This window comes from Halichoerus grypus, chromosome 13 (assembly GCF_964656455.1).
Source record: "Halichoerus grypus chromosome 13, mHalGry1.hap1.1, whole genome shotgun sequence".
In the NCBI taxonomy this organism is placed as follows: Eukaryota; Metazoa; Chordata; class Mammalia; order Carnivora; family Phocidae; genus Halichoerus; species Halichoerus grypus.
Window position 1 is genome coordinate 73,033,392 of NC_135724.1, and position 21,185 is coordinate 73,054,576.

Here is a 21,185-nt window from a genome sequence, read left to right on the forward strand (position 1 = left end):
GGTGGCTCAGTCGTTAAGCGTCTGCCTTTGGCTCAGGTCATGGTCCCGGGGTCGAGCCCCACATCGGGCTTCCTGGTCCGCGGGAGGCCTGCTTCTCCCTCTCCACTCCCCCTGCTTGCGTTCCCTTTCTCACTGTGTCTCTCTCTGTCAAATAAATAAATAAAATCTTTAAAAAAAGAAACAGATACAGAGGAAAATTTGAGTGTGGAAGCAATATAAAATAATTCAGAGATGTTAAATTTTAAGTGGCTTTCCAACTGCCACTACTTTAGGCAAGTTTTTATAGTTTCTTCATGTTTCCTTATTTATGCCTAATAACTTTTCCAGATATCTGATGGATGATATGACCTTCCCAAACTAGGACTCTGTGGCATGCTGGGTGGGATTATTCCATGGTGGGGAGATGATTTAATCACCAGCACTTATCAGCTGAGTAAAACTACTATGGCTTGGTCTCATTCGTTGAACAGAAGCCCAAACCTCAGGTTTTCTAAAACCTTTGCTGCTGAAGTCAACTATAAATAAAAATAGAAACAAAGAGTTCAAAAAGCATGACTTCACTCACCTACCATGACAAGTTCATTGTGGAGGTTCATTTATTTGACAAATATTTGGGAGTGGGAGGCACAATTCCAGGCACTGGGGATGATGCAGCAATGAACAAAACAAAGTTCCTATCCTTAAGGGAGCTGTAATTCTTTTGTCAACTGTAATATTCTCACATGGCTGAATGCCCTCAGTATGACTTTTCTCCCCTACCTATTAGGTCCATGCTTTGAAAAAGATAAAAGGAAAGGTAAATATAAAATTGAGTCAGTGACCTCGTTCAGTGAAATCTCTGAACAAGATGATGAGAGAGAAAGAGAGAGGGACTGACTCTACATGTCTTTTCTACCTCTTTTGGAAACACTAAGCAATGTCTGTGAGTTTTGAGGGATCCAAATGCAAATTCATGATCCGTGTACACTCCTCTGCCAGCTGTAGAGCACAGATAAGCAGCTAACATATTATAATTTCCTAACCAAAAAACAACCATCCTCTCCTTGAAAAACAAAAACCGAGTAAGTTGCCAAAAACTGTCACTTAAACTCCATGTTATAATCACATTTCCGTATCAAAGAGCCTTTAACTGGTAATAAGTCTCATGAACCAGCAACACTTAAGATAATGTTCAAAATAACAAACAAAAAAAATTCTGTTTCAATAGATAACCACCAAAGATCAATCTTGTATCATCTGTGACTACACTAGTGGTACAGAGTGTGGTTCATTCTATATTCTATATACATATGTATGTGTATGTATGTATATACATGGGGATGGGGTGGGTTAAATGTGGGGTAAGTTCTGAATATATTCCACAAAGGAGGCTCTGCAATACACAGAATTTCCAACAGTTGGGTTAGTGATCAATACTGAAAATCATTTGCTGTCATTTAAGTGGCTGAAACATTGAAGCTGCTTTTCTAAAAGTGGACCCCAAATGTCAAAAATTAAAAGCAAAGTAATTATGCTCTAGCATTTTTAGACATCAAAATTCAGTTGCATTTCAGATGAATGTTATTGCTTTTCCCATCTCAAGTAGGTAAAAGGAAGCCCCAATCATGTTCTGAGAAAAGATTAACTGTGATCAAACCAATTTTAACAAATCTGATTTGTACCTTTTTTTAAAGAACATTTTTTTTATTTGCGGGGGGAGGGAGAGGGAGAGCACGAGGGGGGTGGAGAAGAACAGGGAGAGGGAGAAGCACACTCCCCGCTGAGCAGGGAGCCCCATGCAGGGCTCGATCCCAAGACCCTGGGATCATGACCTGAGCCAAAGGCAGATGCCCAACCGACTGAGCCACCCAGGAGCCCCTGATTTGTACCTTTGAAAATCATTTAATGTACAAGTATTTTCCTTTTAAACTTAATCCTTATACAACAGGGTAGGAAAGGAAGGGGGGAGCATAAACCCTACATGATGTCTTGGTGAAGATATTTTCGGATGGTGACCAGAAAAGATTAAAACCACGCTCACAGTGGCGCCTGGGTGGCTCAGTCAGCTGAGTGACCGAATCTAGGTTTCAGCTCAGGTCATGATTAATGGGTCGGAGATCGAGCCCCACTTTGGCTTACTGCTCAGTGGGAGTCGGCTTGAAGGTTGCTCCCTCTGCCCTGTCCCCAACTCTCGTGCATGGCGCTCTATCTCTAAAATAAATAATCTTAAAAAAAAAAACACTGATCACATACCATCTTCTAAAAAGGGTAAAAAATAATTTTAAGAATGCAAAGATTTTTTAGTGTTCTGACTTGCTCTTTATAATCACTTCTATAACAACACGTTCACTTCATACTACTCAGATACCTTATTAATAAGATTGTCAGGAATTTCTATGTGTAATTTGTAATGTAGTCTTTTTTTTTTTTTTTAAAGATTTCATTTATTTACTTAACTGGCAGAGAGAGAGAGAGAGAGACAGCTAGAGAAAGAACACAAGCAGGGGGAGTGGGAGAGGGAGAAAAGGGCTTCCCGCCAAGCAGGGAGCCCGATGCGGGGCTCAATCCCAGGACCCTAGGATCATGACCTGAGCTGAAGGCAGCCGCTTAACCAACTGAGCCACCCAAGTGCCCCTGTAATGTAATTTTCTGACTCCATGTCCTCCATGAGAAATCACATGGTAGGCATTATTTTATTACTGAAATTAAGAATTTAATTTTAAAACTAGGCAGCATTTAAGTTCATCATCTTAAATGAAACATTCCCTATCTCCTAAGAAAGAAAAAACCCTTATAATTTAACAGAAAACAGAAGAAATACTTAAGTCTTGGATGTTAAGAGAACAGAAAATCCAGGTAGTCAAATCACTAGAAATTAACTGTATTTTTATTTTTTTATAATTAACTGTATTTTTATTTTTTTTATTTTTTTTTTAAAGATTTTATTTATTTATTTGACAGAGAGATAGCGAGAGCAGGAACACAAGCAGGGGGAGTGGGAGAGGGAGAAGCGGACTTCCCGCCGAGCAGGGAGCCTGATGTGGGACTCGATCCTGGAACTCTGGGATCATGACCTGAGCCGAAGGCAGACGCTTAATGACTGAGCCACCCAGGCGCCCCTGAAATTAACTGTATTTTTAAAGCCAAGCAGATCATTTTATCTAAGTGCCAGAGGTAGTTCAATATTTATAATCACATGGAAAGATCTGAAAGACTAGCTGCCATGTCGGAAAAATGTTTCCTGACTTTTGTTTCTTTGACTAGCTCTGAGGTCTACCTTTGAGAATTTAACATAAGGCAAATTCCTGCACACTCATATTAATGTCCTGCTACTTGCTCCCAGTTAACCTCTGATAAAGAGGAAGGAAGTTAACTTTGTTTCCCCCTGCACCTCTCCTTTCTTCTCCCCTACCCCCAGAGCTCTCACTGGCATTGCATAGGTCAATGTTCTATTTAAAAAAAAGAAAGAAAAACATTCCTGATTTCTGATATATAGTAACAAGAGATTGCAAACTCTGTCCCTGCTTCCCACTGTCCTAAGAATAAAATTTTAACCGCATTTTTTGGGACAAAACATCTAAATGACCAATCCCTATGAAGACAAGCAGTTTTACAATAGGGTCTCAAAAAGTTTCTAAAAACTTAAATTATGAATTCCTATTTCTTATGTACTCAACAGAAAAAGAAAACTAATCAAATGAGATAGGTAGCAAAAACCAAAAATGCAATAAAAAAAAAGGGCAACTAAAAAACTAAGCAAAATTCAACACACCAATGTCATTTTGAAACCTGCAGATTTACACGGCTTATTCTAATATGCTTTCCTTCAGGACCCTGCCCTAAAGCAACAAAAATACAATCTCCAAACCCCACCCTTTTTATACCAAGCCTCCCCACTCACAGCTGCCTAAGAGGTTTCTTTTCTAGAAAGACAAACAACTTAATTTGAAGGTCAGTTTACCATGGGAACTCAACAGTGTGCCCATGTATAAATGAGTATGATTTTCCTGTTTTGTGTAAGTACTTGAGATGTTTTAACGCCAATTCTAGGAAAAATGTAACTACACTCTTCAAAAAAAATACCTATCAGTATTTCAAACCCAGCTAATCTGCATATTGCTTACTAGTATATTAATATTATATTTAGAAATGTTAATATTCTTCTCCCAGTCTGTAAACAGACTGTCCAAAGTTCTGGTTCCCTTCACTCAGTTTTATGCAGAGTAACGGGCATCAAAATGGACAAGGAGCAAGGAGTGCCTGGATGGCTCAGTTAAACGACTGCCTTGGGCTCAGGTTATGATCTCAGGGTCCTGGGACCGAGCACCCTGCTGTCGGGCTCCCTGCTCAGTGGGGAGTCTGCTTCTCTCTCTCCCTCTGCCCCTCCCCCCTGCTCATGCACTCGCTCTCTTACATGCTTGGCTCTCTAATAAAGAAAATCTTAAAAAAAAAAAAAAAATGGACAAGGAACAGAAAGCTGAATGAAAATGCAAATCCATCTTTTAGGCATACAACTTAATGAAGGAACATTTAAATTTTAGCTGCTGTATTCACAATTAAAAACTGTCCAACTCCAGCTAGCCAATAGGTACACCCAAGAGAAGAGGGACAAAATTCAAGTTATAAAGGCTATGTGCAATGAAAAGAATCCACTCTTCTACTGGCCTAGTTAAAATTAATATTCTGGCAATTAGGTAGGGGGCTACTCATACTTTTGAAAGCAAGCCAATAAAAACCCAAATAACCTCCAGTAACCACACACTACAACGCAGGCTCTGTTTTAAGAGTAGGTAGCTCAAATACCTACTCTTTCAAAGCAGTTCTCAATTACTAAATAGCCAAAAGACCAGAAATTGTCTTGACCAGAACACCATCTTAAGACCATCCTCTTAAGACAATTCAACAGAACCCCAGAAAAAGGCCCAGCTTTTTAAACTAGTAACATTTATCTCATGTGAACAGAGCAACATGTGACTGCCATCCAAATATATACAGAAAGAAGAAAAAACTTTCAGTTAAAAGTCAAGAAGTAGAACTCATCAACATGCTTTAAAGAAAAGGAGGGCAGAAGTACTACGTTAAATCAGGGCTAATAAGAAATAAGCTCTGAAGCAAAAGAGATTTCTCCCTTTTTGTTTTTAAGTAACTACACTTAAAATAACCACTCCAGGGCACCTGGGTGGCTCAGTCGTTAAGCGTCTGCCTTCGGCTCAGGTCATGATCCCAGGGTCCTGGGATCGAGCCCCACATCGGGCTCCCTGCTCTGCGGGAAGCCTGCTTCTCCCTCTCCCACTCCCCCTGCTTGTGTTCCTGCTCTCGCTATGTCTCTCTCTGTCAAATAAATAAATAAAATCTTTAAAAAAAAAATAAAATAAAATAAAATAAAATAACCACTCCAAAAACTCAAGTCATGGGTTCATACTGAAGACAAAAACCAAATTTTGAATTGAAAAAAATTCTTAAGCTATCATTTTGCTTAACCCATTAATGGGGATCAGGGGTAATAAAAAAGCATACTGGCTTAAATTACTTCTATTCAAACTAAACATAGTAAAATACTGGTAAAATGGTCTCTAAAACAAGATGAAAAACTTCTCAAACATACAACCTAATCTAAACCTATTCTGCACAAATTATGAAGTATTCCAAGTATATTGTTTATACATCACAAACTTAAGTACTATTCAATTCAACATGGAAAAAACAATCCACACAAATAATTCAAATTCTCAAGTTTCCAGTAAGTACGTGGACATAACTATGAAGAATAACATCACACCTCCAAGGTCAATCAGCACCACTCATAAGTTTCTTGCATTTTTCAACCTGAAAATAGTCAGAGGAACTAATCTCTCAAAGAGGCAGAAAGAATAATGCGTTTATACAGCTCTCTGGTAAACAACAGCAGGCCTATGACTGAACAACACATTGTGTATACTGTTTTCAAACAGGACACCTTTTTTTTTTTAGATTTTATTTATTTATTTGACAGAGATATACACAGCAAGAGAGGGAACACAAGCAGGGGGAGTGGGAGAGGGAGAAACAGGCTTCCCGCCGAGAAGGAGCCCAATGCAGGGCTCGATCCCAGGACCCTGGGATCATGACCTGAGCCGAAGGCAGATGCTTCAAGACTGAGGCACCCAGGCACCCCTCAATGAGGACACTTACATATGCTAAAATGCAAAGAAACAGAAGACCTTAGAAAGGGCTTACCCTTTTTCTTTTCTATGGATTTACATCCTCAATATTTAACCCAAACCCTACATTCTACAGCGTATAGTTAATTTTCAATTACCAGTGTTTCCATGGCACGGTATTACAGACCATTAGCGATATTTGAGATAACTTAAATGGAATATGCATACCTTAAAAAAAAACTGTATTTATGCTAATGAGCACTGGAAAAAAACATTCTGCATTTCATTGACTCAGATGCCATCAAATTCAAAGCACACTATTAAATTTACACACCACTAAGAAAGAAAAAAAAACTCCAATTCAACTATAACATGCCACTGATTTTAAGATGCATCCCCATTTAGTATACAGATACTGAAAAGAATCATGTAGGTAATATATTAATGAGAGGTCTAGGTGATACTGCACTATATGCTATTATAAATCCTTCATATATAGAAATTAGCACATAACTATCTTCGAGCTGCTTTATTCTCTCATTTTTCTTCATAAGACTTATCTTTTCAATCCATTAAAAGTCTGAAACCATTCATAAGCAGACCTGACCAGGGCCACTTGCAACAGTATCTAGTCCTTCCCCACACAAAAGATAAACCTCTCTCTTTAAGGTTTCTGCTACCACTGGAGTTCTGGCACCTTCTCCAACCCCAGCTGCTATTACTAGCACAATACCACAGGGTACAGGGTCTCCTGGACTGTCATTGTAGCACATATCCTAACTCTACATATCCTTAACAAAATCCATCATCAGCCTCCATCTCCCCCCCGCCCCCCCCCAAATTCCTTCTTTCTTAATACTCCACTGGAAATCTTGGTAGGCCTAGGACTTCAAGGCTGGCAACCATTTGACTATTTCCAGTAACAAAATCTGATGCCAACTCCTACTGCTTTTCCTGAAATGCTCAATTTCCATCTTTCCATTCCATGACACCAGTTATCACCACCATTTGGTCTAGCTGATCTCAAACATTTGTTGAATTAAATTTATGTAGACCTTAGTTACCTAAGAAACAAAATAACCAGTTACAACAGAAGTTACAAAAGAACTGGTTCTGGTCAGTTCCTCTTTTAACATCACCTGACATATTCAATCCAATCAACAGAAGTTTCACTAAAACATCCCTGCTCAAAAAAATATGCCCTATGACATTTATACCCACGATGAACAACTTGAAGCTGCTTTTAAATTTTCCATGCATGAGCTTTGCCACTGCTGTTACCTCTGCCTGATTTATTCACACTGCTTTATCTATTTGGTTAAATACTATGTATCCTTCAATTCTTTCTTGAAAACAAAGCTTTCACTGTGAAAGCTTCCCTGCAGAGTTCAGGTGCACTTTCAACATAGCTCTATTTTATAATACTAAATGTCATTATGATTATTTACACTTCTATCTGTTCTACTAGATAGATTATGATTTCTTATGTAAGGTCATTTTCCTACTCAACAATGGAAGCCAAGGGCCTTACACTATGCATTAATGAGAGGCACTACAATATAGCTTATTAGGTAAGATCACAGGTTCTGGAATCAAGACTGTTTTGGATATGAATTTTGACTCTAAACTTACTTGTATCAGTTTGGGGAGTTCACGAAGTTTCCTCATCTGTAAAATGGAGATAACATTAGAAGAGTTACTGCGCTAGTAGTATCTTCAAATCAAATGAACACTAATCTGACAAGGACAAGAAACATGCCCAATAACTACTTTTTGAATTAAAAAAAACAAAATTTAGGTAAACACAAGAAATTAACCATGCCTTCTATTTACCACCCATTAAATAAATGTTTGAAGCACACCCATGTCCATTTAAAACCTCTATAGTCTAGTTCTTACCATAAATGCAACAGTTCTACCTGCCTGTTTTCATATAGAATAAGCCCTTATAACGGACATATAAGTTTCCAATTATAAATTGGCATTATAAACCTTCAAAGTCCAAAATAAAAAAGTAGTATGTGATTTTGCTGAAGCAAAAATTCTAGTAGCCATTTGAGACTTAAGAAGAAATCACTGAACTGAGTGAGCCAAGCAACATTAACCACTATTCTCTACACATTATCAATGAACTCTCAGGGTACTATTATTGTATTGTCAAGATCTAGTGCATCCATCTCAACAACAACATCTCCCCAGAATGAGGCCCTTCCCTCTCAAACAACCAGGTCTGCCTCAAATGAGGATCTTACTATTCCCCTCTAGGACATTCTATGTTCATTCCAAATTCCTTGCCATTGTTTATGTTGTTTCCTATACAGACTGGCTTTTTTTTCTACCAACCAGATCATCAGAGCTCTTCTAGTATTTTAGGCCACTAAACTTTTACTGCATTTTTGCAAATAGACATGATTTAGCATTTATTCTCTTTTATCAAATTCCACTTCTCCCCCTCCTCCAAATCCCCCTCTCCCTCCCTCTCTCCTCTCTCTCTCAAACACATATAGTCTGCAAGTTCTCTCAAGAGCTACTCAAAATGTTTTGATTAGTTAATGAAATAATATTTCTTTCTCCTTAAGGGTTTTGGGATAAATCATAAAAAATTTTCTCATAAGCAATTAAAAATAGCTATAGGTGATAATTCTCATTACAATTATGGGAAAACTGAAATGCTTTCTCCTTTCATGTTCCAACATTAAGCTAAAAATAGGTAATACGTGATCATAATTAATGGTGTAATGTCGTTTGACTAACACATAAAGACTTCTTGAAGTGACTAGGAACTTGATAATGGCTGCAATATCAGTCCTGAGCTGGTATTAATAAAAATGCCACTTAAAAAAAAAAAAAATGCCGCATTTGTATAAAATGATGGTGGTTTTTGCAAAGATAAAAAAAACACTGCTTCAAGACAAGGATATGGAATATAAAAGTGACAGCAAGAGGGAAGTGGTTTTTTTTTTTCAGAGTGATTTTATTTTATTTATTTTTTAAAGATTTTACTTATTTGACATAGAGAGAGACAGTGAGAGAGGGAACACAAGCAGAGGGAGTGGGAGAGGGAGAAGCAGACTCCCCGCTGAGCAGGGAGCCTGATGCGGGGCTCGATCCCAGGACTCTGGGATCATGACCTGAGCCGAAGGCAGATGCTTTAACGACTGAGCCACCCCCTTGGTGCCCCAAGAGGGAAGTGGTTTTAATCCTCTCTGACTTCTTTGAGGCCATCATATAAAAGCAGTTCTTATGATCAAGCCATTCCTACAAAATCCTTTTTACATTCCATTCTTTGTGTAATAATTTTGTTTCTCCCCTGAAAACTGGATTGCTTCTCTGTCCTTTTCTCAACTTTTCCTGAATTAACAAAGGAAGAGCAGACAGGTTCACAAATTGGTGAGACTACATAGTTTCTTCCAACTTGAAGCCAAGATAATTTTTCAATTGTATATATTTAACAATTCCTGATAACTGCAAAGAACCTGAAGGGTACTGCATTCACAGGAATAGCTAATTCTATAGCACCAGAAAGCAACAGTAATAATATCGGGCATGGTACTTAGAAAAAACAAGGCCAATTTTTTTTTTTTTTTAATAATGTTGGGTTTTGTTTTTGTTTTTTTACAGTGACAGAACAGGGAGAGAAAACACTATCAATACAAGTATAACCTCATATTAATGGGTCAACTGAGACCAACTGTTAAGGATGTTTTAAGCAGGGGCGCCTGGGTGGTTCAGTCGGTTAAGCATCTGCCTTTGGCTCAAGTCATGATCTCTGGGTTCTGGAATCAAGCCCCACAACAGGATTCCTGCTCAGTAGGGAGTCTGCCCCCGCTCAAATAAATAAGTAAATAAAATTTAAAAGAAAAAAAAAAAAAGGATGTTTTAAGCAGCTAATTTTATTGAGCACTTCTCTATATGCCAGCCACTGGTTTAAAAGTATTATATGGGGGCGCCTGGGTGGCTCAGTCGTTAAGCGTCTGCCTTCGGCTCAGGTCATGATCCCAGGGTCCTGGGATCGAGCCCCGCATCAGGCTCCCTGCTCAGCGGGAAGCCTGCTTCTCCCTCTCCCACTCCCCCTGCTTGTGTTCCCTCTCTAGCTGTCTCTCTCTCTGTCAAATAAATAAATAAAATCTTTAAAAAAAAAAAAAAAAAATTTTTAAAAAATAAAAAAATAAAAAAAAAATAAAAGTATTATATGTATTAACTCAATTAACCCCACAATAATTCTATAAGGTAGTGACCATTATAGTTTGAAAAACAGTTGAGGGGCGCCTGGGTAACTCAGTCAGTTAAGCATCCAACTCTTGATTTGGGCTCAGGTCATGATCTCAGCGTCATGAGATCAAGCCCCACTTAGGGCTCATGCTAGGCACGGAGCCTGCTAAAGATTCTCTCTCTCCCAGTCCCTCTGCGCACACACACACACACGCACTACAGAGAAGTAATTTTCCCAAGATTATACAGTTAAAAAGCCAGAATTCAAACCCAAGCATTCTGGCTCCACAGTTTACATTCTGGCTCCACAGTTTACATTATAAACATCCATGCCATACTGCCTTCTCCATTCAGTAAAATAAGTTTGTTAATATAGTAAAATTTGATGCTAACTATACTTCTCATAAAGCAAATCTAAGGAGAGCCCTTATATATTGAGAATATGTTTCTTATATATGACATGTGCTACTATATTTTTCAAAGAACAGCATTGGCTTTAAGTTCATTCTCCCACAAAACCAAAGATTTTCATCAATGTTTTATGATCCACCATCTCGAGAATGCTACTTGACACTTGTTCCTAAATATCTTTATTCTTACCACCTCTTCTCCCTTGTCCAGATAGTTCTGAACTCTTAATTCCATCCTCCAAGGGACTGACAAGTCATCTCGTTTCCTCATCTGTATCACTCTTAAGAACATTATACAGTAGAGAGCACAATCCTAGCCTCTTTACAAAATCATCTGTTGTCTCTTATCTGATAGCAACCCACCAGTAACAATGAATATAAACCTCTAATCCACTTTGCACCATTTAGCAATAAGACATTTTCATCCCCTACAGATGAAGATGCCACCAGAGATAATTAGCAGCTTTTGTAAAGTTAAAATATATCCACTGCTTGTGGATGTTCCACAGACCTGTCCCCATCATAAGATATTACTCTGTAGGACTGACTTTCAAAGCTATGCAGTTTGTTATTTCATCATCTTTAAATAAAATCACAGATTATTTTTTGGGTCGAATACCCCAAGATTTTTAACTTTATTAAGGTATAACTGAAGTAAAACAAACTGCACATTTAAAGTGCTTTTTTGTTTTTCTTTTTTCTGTGGTAAAATATACATAATATCTACAATTTTAACCATCTTAAGTGTACAACTGAATAACCTTAAGTACATTCACATTGTTGTGCACTCACCACCACTATCCATTTCTAGGACTTTTTCATTATCCCAAACTTCCTTTTTAATGCTGAATAATACTCCACTGTATGTATATATCACATTTTGTTTATACATTCATCCACTGATGGACATTTAAATTGTTTCTACCTTTTGGCTACTGTGAATAGTGCTGCTATGAACATTGGTGTATAAATATGTTAGTCCCTGATTTCACTTCTTTTGGATAGATATTTAAGAGCGTAATTGCTGGATCATATGGTAATTCCATGTTTAATTTTCTAAGGAACCACCGCACCATTTTCCCTCAGCAGCTGCACCATTTTACATTCCCACCAGCAATGCACGAGGGTTCTAATTTCTCCATATCCTCGTCAACTCACTTCCACCTTTTTGATAAGAGTCATCCTAATGGGTGTGAAGTAATATCTCATGGTTTTGATTTGCATTTCCCTAATGACTAGTGAGTGATGGTGAGCATCTTTTCATGTGCTCACCAGCTATTTCTATAACCTCTTTGAAGAAATGTCCATTCAAGTCTTTGCCCATTTTTTAGTTGGGTTGTTTTTTGGTGATGAGCTGTGTTTCTTTATATATTCTGGATAGGAATCCTTCATCAGATATATGGTTTGCAAACATTTTCTCCCATTCTCTGGGTGCCTTTTCATTCTTGATAGTATACTCTGATGCATATTTAAGTTTTTAATATAGTTCAATTTATCTATTTTTTTCTTTTGCTGCCTGGGCTTTTGATGTTAGATCCAAAAAATCATTGCCAAATGCAATGCCATGAAACTTTTCCCATATGTTTTCTTCCAAGAGTTTTATAGTTTTAGCTCTTAAGTTTAGGTCTTTGATTCTCGATTACCCAGATAATTATGAAATAACAAAGATCATCTTTCAAATCCATCAATTTTTTTATAGTTTAAGTATTAGGTGAGACTTAATAAATCTGTGCTATGGAAATAGTCATAGATACACAAGATGTTAATTTATGCCCTGTAATTTTAAAACATTTGTAAATAGGTAAATTGATATAGCGATACAATGGAATACTGTGCCCTTCTAAGCACAGGAGTGGGTGAAAATCCCAGGTTGACCAAATTATAGACTATTCCCCTCAACCACATGATCCAAGGAGAAACAGAAAAACAAACGGAATCCTTCTCCTTTTGTGCTTGACTGGCTCAGTTGGTAGACATGCAACTCTTAATCTCAGGGTCCTGAGTCCAATCCCCACATTAAGCATAGAGATTACTTAAAAAAAAAAAAAAAAAAAAAAACCTCTCTTCTTCTAGAATTATGGTTTCCAAGCTGTGTGCTGAGGTACCTTGAGGGTACCACAGTAAAATCACAGGGGCACTCTAGGGACTCTCAAGTTTTTTGAGAGAAACAGCAATAATTGACATATGTGGACCACACAAACAACTATCTGAGGTCATTCATAATTTCAAAACTAGCTCAAAAAACCTTCCTTTCAATATTTAAGGAACAGCAAGAAACCTGTTCTCCCTCTCCCACTCCCCCTGCTTGTGTTCCCTCTCTTGCTGTGTCTCTCTGTCAAATAAATAAATAAAATCTTTTTAAAAAATCAAAAAAAAAAAATTTAAGGAACAAGGGTCTGAAGCAAGTTGCTATGATAAAAAGCAAGTATCATACAAAAATCAGTGTCAAAAAGGAAAAAAGGCTGGAATATCTGATTCCAAGGTCTGAGAATTTGTACAGTACCCAACAGTCACACCTATTAAAATTAAAATGTTTTCTTTCAAATTATATATATCAACTTTTCAAGTAGCTAAATTGTTAGGAAATAAACACTTAAAAAACCTTAATAAATGGAAATATTATTATTTCTTTTGGTGAAGGGGCACAGTGGAAAATATTACTGAGCCACCAAGAGGAAGAAGAGACTCGACTGTACAGCTATGAGCCAGGAGAAGCCTGAAAGAAATCACACCAAAGCCCAAAGAAATGCAAAACTAGAATAATTAAGACACTGTAACCCCAATTCCAAGTCCTCTATGTGGCTGTCACAGGTTTTCAACTCTATGAACTGCTCCACTATCCTGCCAGTAAAGCCACACCTTCTTTTATTTAAGCTCTAGTTCAGTTTGTCACCAGCAACCAAGAGTCCTGAATAACAAAATCAGATGATTCACACATTCAGCCTGATTTCCTTAATAAAAATCATAATTAAATAATGTATACCAGGTTTTTTTTTTTAAACAATCAAAGAGGCAGAATTAGGGCACTGCTGTAACTCAAATACAAATCATCCCATTTACTATGTCCTGTATTAACTGAATACAAGACAACTCCTATTAGATATTGCATACTTAGACAAAATTTAGTTTTTAAAGTTTTATAGATTCATTTTACTTTATTTATTTGAGAGAGAGCACGAGCGGAGGGGAGGGGCAGAGGGAGAGGGAGAAGCAGACTCCCCACTGAGCAGGGAGCCCAAGTGGGGCTCAATCAGCCCCAGGATCCTGGGATCATGAGCCAAAGGCAGCTGCTTAACTGACTGAGATTACCCAGGCACCCCTATAGATTCCTTCTTGACAAAAATACCCATTAAACTTTCATGGCACAGGGGCCCCTGGGTGGCTCAGTAATTAAGCGTCTGCCTTCAGCTCAGGTCATGACCCCAGGGTCCTGGGATCAAGTCCCGCATTGGGCTCCTTGCTCAGCGGGGAGCCTGCTTCTCCCTCTGCCTGCCGCTCCCCGCTTGTAACTCTCGCTTTCTCTCTCGCATGCGCTCTCTCTCTCTAGCAAATAAAAATAAATAAAATCTTAAAAAAAAAAAAAAAAAAGAAGAAGTAGGATTTGGAGGTGCCTGGCTGGCTCAGTCGGTAGAGCATGCAACTCCTGATCTCAGGGACATGAGTTCAAAGCCCACGTTGAGTATGGAAATTACTTTTTAAAAAAAAAAAGTTGATTTTTTTTTTTTTTTTAAGATTTTATTTATTTATTTGCCAGAGAGAGAGAGTACGCGCACACACAAGCAGGGGAAGTGGCAGGCAGAGAGAGAAGCAGGCGGAGCAAGGAGCCCGATGCAGGACTCGATCCCAGGACCCTGGGATCATGACCTGAGCTGAAGGCAGATGCTTAACCGACTAAGCCACCCAGGCGTCCCTGGAATTTTTTTTTTTTTAGTATTTAAGTAATCTCTACGCCCAATGTGGGGCTCAAACTCACGACCCCAAGATCAAGAGTCACATGCCCCACTGAATGAGCCAGCCAGGTGCCCCTGGATTTATTAATCTTATATATGTATGTGCATACACACATATTTAGCCCCAGTCTGTAAAAGAAAATGCAAATTTTTCCCAAAGTACTTCCCTTTTGACTCTGAGTATATTTTCCCCAAATGTCTATTTTCATGTAGCACTGTTTATTAATAATTATCTATTATTATTTAAATGTTTAATATTTAAAGTGCCTCTTACCCCAATGCAACTCTGATCTGATAGAGACTGCCTAAAATTTCTAGGGTAAAACATAAGAGTCTAAAGTTTTTTAAAAGCTTAAATGTAAATCTGTGAAGACGGTAATTCACATGTTCAATTAAACCTCCCCAAAAGAGAATCTGGACTATGCAATCTACTGAGTTATATAAATTCCAGGAGGCCTAAAGATGAAGAGGAAAGAAATACAGAGATTAAATGTTTACTTAAAAAAAAAGAGAGGAGCACCTGGCTGCCTCAGTCAAGAAGAGCATGCAACTCTTGATCTCAGGGCTGAGAGGTCAAGCCCCACAGTGGGTGTAGAGATTACTAAAAAAATAAACAAAAATAGAAAGGTAGAGATAGAACTCAATAATCTGGATATATATTAATGTAAAGCAATTGAGGTTTTCAACAGTTCGTTGGTGTCTGTATCAGTCAAATAAGAAAAGAGAGGAATGAAAGCAGGAGATGAAGAGGAGAAAAGAGAGCTCCCAGGGATAATGTGTATTAAATGAAGAATGAAGTGATCTTTATATCATGGTGCATACGCACAAATTTGGGTTAATCATGTCTCCCTCCCAATGCAAAATATGTTAGCTCCTAGCTTATCTAGTAAATCTCTGGTTTTAATCTTTCCCATGCATTTTTTTTTAAGATTTTATTTATTTATTTGACAGAGACAGAGAGAGCACAAGTAGGCAGAGCAGCAGGCAGAGGGAGAGGGAGAAGCAGGCTCCCTGCTGAGCAGAGAGGCCGACGCGGGGCTCAATCCCCGGACCCTGGGATCATGACCTGAGCCGAAGGCAGCCGCTTAACCGACTGAGGCACCCAGGCGTCCCTTTCCCATGCATTCAAAACACTTACTACAGAACTACTTTCTAAATTTTTTACCCTCATGTTCTGACAACCTATTTTTGAGATTATTCCTTTCACCACCCAATGGGCAGATCCATGAGTCACTCCAAGTTTCTTTAGAATTCTAATTCCATCTTGCACCTACATCCAACTCTGAAAAGAGCTAAGATTTTTAAAATATATTAGACAATATTTCAGATTATCACTGGGGTGAAATGGCAGTTTCAAGTGGATTCAAAGTTTGTCCAGGATCCTTCATTCCCTGTCTCCATTCCAGCACTGCTGCATGTTTCCCCTGCTTCTTTATCCAATGCTTCTCAACCTAGCAACAGAAGGATCAAGCCTCCCGTCAGTCCACTACAAAACAAATGGGGGTAATATTAGATAAGTTAAAGCAACTTTCATCCCAGGATGAAGTCAAGTCACGAAAAAGCACTTAACTAACAAATTTCACAGTATTATCTTAAGGTCATACCTTAACCTTTAACATATCAATTCATGTTGCAACCCTGACCCCAGTCTATTGTATAACCCAAGTAATTCCCTCCAAGTCTATTTATGCAATCAAAGTCCAAATTTTAAGAAGGAATCCAAACACACAAAATCTTAGTACAGAATCCTAAACAGAAACCCAAATAAAAACACTTCCAGCAACAATGAGTAATTCAAATTACCAACGGGCTAAAGACAACTCAAAAAGCTGGAGAAAATATTTAAAATTATCTTAAAAGTGGTTCATTCCTGGGTTTTGGCACCACAAACTAATAAATTTTTTTTTTTTTTAAGATTTTATTTATTTATTTGACAGAGAGAGACACAGCGAGAGAGGGAATACAAGTGAGGGAGAGGGAGAAGCAGGCTTCCCGCTGAGCAGGGAGCCCGATGTGGGGCTCGATCCCAGGACCCTGGGATCACGACCTGAGCCGAAGGCAGACGCTTAACGACTGAGCCACCCAGGCGCCCCCAAAATAAATTTTAAAAATAAAATAAAGGCAGGACGCCTGAGTGACTCAGTCGTTAAGCATCTGCTTCAGCTCAGGTCATGATCCCAGGGTCCTGGGATCGAGCCGCCCTGCCTCGGGCTCCTGTTCAGAGGGAAGCCTGCTTCTCCTCTCCCACTCCCCCTGCTTGCGTTCCCTCACTCACTGTCTCTCCAATAAATAAAATCTTTTAAAAAAATTAAAAATATAATAAAATAAAGGGGCACCAGGGGGCTTAGTCGCTTAAGTGTCTGCCTTCGGCTCAGGTCATGATCCCAGGGTCTTAGGATCAAGCCCTGCATCAGGCTCCCTGCTCAGCAGGAAGCCTGCTTCTCCCTCTCCCTCCTGCTACCCCTGCTTGTGCTCCCTCTGTCCATTAAATAAACTTTTTTTTTTTTAATTTTATTTATTAATTTGACAGAGAGAGACATAGCGAGAGCAGGAACACAAGCCGGGGGAGTGGGAGAGGGAGAAGCAGGCTTCCCGCAGAGCAGGGAGCCCGATGTGGGACTCGATCCCAGGACCCTGGGATCATGACCTGAGCCGAAGGCAGACACTTAACGACTGAGCCACCCAGGCGCCATAAATAAACTTTAAAAAAAAATAAAATTCTCTTAAAAGCAAAGACCTAAAAACACAGTGAGCTATTATCAAAATTAAATTCCCTGAGATATGAAAGAAGACTGAAATTCAGAGAGTTGAGTCCAATACTTGGGTCAGCTTCTGCCCTTGGGTTATTTGCTAAAACTAAAGAGAGACAGAGCTGTACATCCCATAGCCTCTAAATCTGGGGGGTGGGGGGGGCAGAGCCACACCTAGCGTGAAGCCCGACGTGGGGCTCCATCCCACAACCCTGAGATCATGACCTGAGTCAAAATCAAGAGTAGGATGTTTGACTGAGCCACCCAGGCGCCCAGCCTCCAAATTTTTAAACAGTCCAACCACACACTGTTAGAAACATACAACTGAAATTTGAGGAAACAGAAAATTTGAAAAACAGACAATGAAGAAATATCATGCAAATACTAACAAACAGAAAATGGTTTGGATATACTAACACAAGATAAAGCAGACTTTAAAGCATTATTAGAAATAAAGAGGAGAGGTACACCTGGCTCAGTCAGTAGGGCATGCAACTCTTAATCTCTGGGATGTGAATCTGAGCCCCACGGTGGGCAAAGATATTACTTAAAAAAAAAAAAGTGAAAAGCAATACAATCCAAATCAAAATATCAGCATGGTGTGTTTTGTTTTGGAGGACATGATGAAAGGATTCTAAAAACACAAAAGGTCCAAGAACAGGCAAAATGCTCTTGAAAAGGGGGGAGGAACCAAGGTGAGAAGATTTAGTAAAACACGTATCAAGATTAAACTACATTAGCTAAAGATGGTATGATACTGGCACAGGGAAAGACCAGTGGAACAGAACAGGGAGCCAAGAAACATATCCACACATAAACACCTGATTTGTGAAAAAAGAGGTAATATAGAACAGTAGGGAAAGGACTGGCCTTTCAATAAAGTGTTTTTGGGTCAACTGATATTCACATGGGGAAAAAAATGAAATTGGCCTCTATTTCATACATTATAAACAACATCAAGTGGGCTACTGACATAACCATGAAAGGCAAAGTATAAATCTTTTTTTAAAAGATTTTTTAAAATAATCCCTACACCCAGTGTGGGGCTCGAATCCACAACCCCAAGATCAAGAGTCATATGCTCTTCCAACTAAGCCAGCCAGGCACCCCCCAAAAATAGAAATCTTTAAAAAATGTTTGAGAAGAAAATATTTTCATGACCTCTGAGTAGAGAAGAAAAGATTTCTCAAGTAAGACAAAAAAGTAACCATAAAGGAAAAAAAAAAACAAGTTTGACTACATTAAAGTTAAGAATTTCTACTAATCAAAAGACCACAAAGACAGTGAAAACAAAGCCAAATAGAATGGACAAAAATATATGCCCAAACGTAACTGACAAAGAGTCCAGAATATATAAAGAACCATAAATTAGTATTTTTTTTTAAATTGTTTCTTTTGTTGTTTTTTTTTTTTTTTTAAAGATTTTTATTTGTTTATTTGACAGAGAGATAGAGTACAAGTAGGCAGAGAGGCAGGCAGAGGGAGAGGGAGAAGCAGGCTCTCCGCGGAGCAGGGAGCCCGACGCGGGGCTCAATCCCAGGACCCTGGGATCATGACCTGAGCCGAAGGTAGCCGCTTAACCGACTGAGCCACCCAGGCGCCCCAATAAATTAGTATTTTTTAAAAAAGATAAATAATTCAATAGAAAAATAGAGAAAAGAATAGGCAACTGCAGAAGAAATCCAAATGGCCCACAAAATAGGCAAAGATGCTCAAACCCAATAATCAGGGAAATCCAAATTAGAACCACAAGATACTACTACTTACCTCCTCAAATTCATCAAAAATTGAAAACACTGACACTATTAAGTGTTGATCAGGATGTAGAGCAACGGAAACTCTCGTTCACTGCTAATGGGAATGTGAACTGATAAACCACTTTGGAAAACAACATGGCACTTAAGTTGAAGTTACATATGCTGTGTCCTGGCACTTGTGCTCCTGGGTATACACCCTAGAATGTGACACTGCACCTGAAGAAATGTGTAAGAATATTCATAGCAGCATTGTTCATAGTAGCCCAAACCTGGGAACATCCCAGATATCCAGCAACAGTAGGATAATTTGTAGTATATTTTCCCCTATCATAATAAAAAATGTACCATGTAACAGCAGTAAAAATGAATTAGATCAACACAACACACAGGAATGTGCAAAAGATAGAAAACACACACAGTATAGTTCCATTCAAAAACAGACACAACTAGGGGCGCCTGGGTGGCTCAGTCGGTTAAGCGGCTGCCTTTGGCTCAGGTAATGATCCCAGGTCCTGGGATCAAGCCCCGCATCGGGCTCCCTGCTCAGTGGGGAGCCTGCTTCTCCTTCTCCCTCTGCCTGCCACTCTGCCTACTTGTGCTCTGTTAAATAAAAATAAGTATCTAATTAAAAAAAAAAAAAACATGGGACGCCTGGGTGGCTCAGTCGTTAAGCGTCTGCCTTCGGCTCAGGTCATGATCCCAGTGTCCTGGGATCCAGCCCCGCATCTGGCTCCCTGCTCCACGGGAAGCCTGCTTCTCCTCCCTCTCCCACTCCCCCTCCTTGTGTTCCCTCTCTGTGTCTCACTCTGTCAAATAAATAAATAAAATCTTTAAAAAAATAAAAATGAAAAAACAAAAACAGACAAAACTATTGTTTATGGATACACAGGTAGGTAATAATATCAATAAAAGTCAGATAGTGATAACCACGAAGACTAGGACAGTGGTTAGTTATTTCTAAGAGGAAGGGAGAGGGAGCTGTGTAGGAAGGAACAGAGACCAGGGCAGCCTTCTGAGGGTGCTGGGGATGTTCTATTTATTGACCTGGGTGGTAGTGACATGAGCGTTCACTTTATATTACCATTTATTACACTGTACATTTGCGTCTCATGCAGTTTAACTGTGTGTCACGTTTCACTACAAGAAGTACTCAAAAAAAGACAATTTGGGAGAAAGAAATGCATGAGAATAACAAATTTGTGATGGTGTGATTTTTGGAACAAGGGAAGGATATTCAAGGGTCTTCAATTCTAGAAAAAAGATTTTTTTGGTTGGGAGTGGGGAAATAAGCAAATCAACACTGAAGACAACAGAGCAGAGTAGCTTGCAAAACTTTTTTAAGATCATCACAGAAATGAAGATTGGTGCCTACTTTCCAAAAGTCATGTTGCCTCTGTATGCCAGAAGCTAGATGTCCTGAGGATAACAGGATCTGTTTGGAAGACCACTAATACCATTCTCATCTAACTCAGCTCCGTATTTCCTTATCCACTTCCTGTCCTCTTGAGTAGGAAGAAAGGCCAGTAAACTCAAAGCTTGACTTTTTCGCCATCATGATCAAAAACATGACGTCAAGTGAGGATACCTGGTCTAGAATAAAATATCACAAAACAGGCAAGTCAGAAAGAAGTAAACGTTAAGTTCTTACCTAGAACAATGGACAATGACAGATAGTATCTTAATGTATTATCCCCTCTACCGGTAAGAGTGGCAAAGGTAGACAAGAAAACTAGATACATCACGTAGTTCAAGTTGTCATGAAAGGGCCAATAAACTAAAAACTTAAAGGCATTCAAAAGGCAAACTGTTGATTGCTTTTACACAAAAACTTTTACGCTACAAATATCATACTAAGGGGTGCCTGGGTGGCTCAGTCGGTTAAGCGTCCTACCTTGATTTCAGCTCAGGTCACGATCTCAGGGTTGTGAGAGCAAGCCCTGCATAGGGTTCTGTGCTGGGCATGGAGCCTGCTTAAGATTCTCTCTGT

The 21,185-nt window shown here is 39.0% G+C and overlaps 1 protein-coding gene across 12 annotated transcripts in view; it reads right to left on the reverse strand.

The window, feature by feature from the left end:
* Positions 1 to 21,185, reverse strand: part of MTMR3 (myotubularin related protein 3) — a 137,824-nt gene that overhangs the window by 61,435 nt on the left and 55,204 nt on the right. For 11 of the 12 annotated variants that reach the window (XM_078060786.1, XM_078060789.1, XM_078060788.1 and 8 more), the window contains exon 2: positions 7,752 to 7,787. The exons of the other annotated variant lie outside the window; for it this stretch is intronic. The gene's annotated coding sequence lies outside the window, so the exon portion shown is untranslated. The remainder of the gene's footprint in view (positions 1 to 7,751; positions 7,788 to 21,185) is intronic. 12 annotated transcript variants of the gene reach the window in all.